The sequence below is a fragment of the Panthera onca genome, chromosome F1 (genome assembly GCF_046562875.1).
Source record: "Panthera onca isolate mPanOnc1 chromosome F1, mPanOnc1 haplotype 2, whole genome shotgun sequence".
NCBI lineage: Eukaryota > Metazoa > Chordata > Mammalia > Carnivora > Felidae > Panthera > Panthera onca.
The window spans coordinates 16,623,246-16,624,298 of NC_138355.1; the positions used below are offsets into that span (position 1 = coordinate 16,623,246).

Genomic DNA, 1,053 nt, shown 5'->3' on the forward strand with positions numbered 1-1,053 from the left:
CCAATGAAATCATTTCCTTGTTTTGCTTCTCTCTGAAAACCTTTCCCCTCCTTCCCACCAGTAGGGTGCTTCTAACTGCTTCCAGTCTGGGACTGCCTGATTCAAATCAATGTTAGCTCAAATAAACCCTTAACATTTTGATATACCTCCGTTTATTTTTGTTCTTGTTGCTGTTGTTGACAGAAAGTAGGATCCATCAACGGGCATGAATAAGGAGGGAGCAGCACCGAGGTTGTCATGAGTGCAGCACCCACCATTTGTCCTGGGGGCCACAATTAGGGATGTCTTTGAACCCATAGCCATCTGGGATGAGCCGCTTCTCCGCCACCACGTTTTCTAATTTCTCCTCACTTCTTGGAGATGTGGATCTTCCGGCAGCCAGGGAACCTGAACTTGGCCCTGCATAGGACCGGCCTCAGTTACATGCTCCCTTTTCTGCAGCTTGGCATGGATGGACATGACGACTGCCAATGTGGACCCAGGCCACTGTGCCCTGGGGCTTTCCAAAGTCACCTCGCTTACCTGTCTAGAGCCCAGATTGGAGATAGCATGAGGTCAGACATGAATGTCCACTGCAAAGGGCTGTCTCCAAGGTCCCTTAGGGCAACCCCAACACGCAACAGGCTGCATACACTACCCAGGAGGCTACTGTTTTCGGCCACGGCCCACCAGGCCCCTGTGGGGAAAGAGCACAGTTGGCTTCACTAGCGGCAGACTCTCTTTATCCTCCATTCCTTCCTCTCATACCTCCATTCCAGTCCAGTAGTAAATCCCTTATCTTCCAAATATATGCAGAATTCAATCATTTCTCATCTTTCCTACCAATACCACCCCAGGGCTTGGTCACCTTCACCTCTTGGCTGTTTTGGCAACAGTCTTCCAGCCAGTCTGCTTTTGTGTCTTCCTGCCTTTGGTCTGCTTGCTTCTTTTTCTTTCTTTCTTTTCTTTTCTTTTCTTTTTTTTTTTTTTTAGTCCTCAGGTTCATTTATTGATTTATTTATATAAGTAAAATACACAGGTACAGGCTATGAAACGTGAGAACTCTTATGTGGA

At 47.3% G+C, this 1,053-nt stretch overlaps 1 non-coding gene across 1 annotated transcript; it reads right to left on the reverse strand.

Moving 5' to 3' along the window:
- Positions 1-580: 580 nt before the first annotated feature.
- Positions 581-714, reverse strand: LOC132686971 (small nucleolar RNA SNORA70). The gene has a single exon (XR_009613921.1). It is a non-coding gene; the product is annotated as a small nucleolar RNA SNORA70 (small nucleolar RNA).
- Positions 715-1,053: the final 339 nt, after the last annotated feature.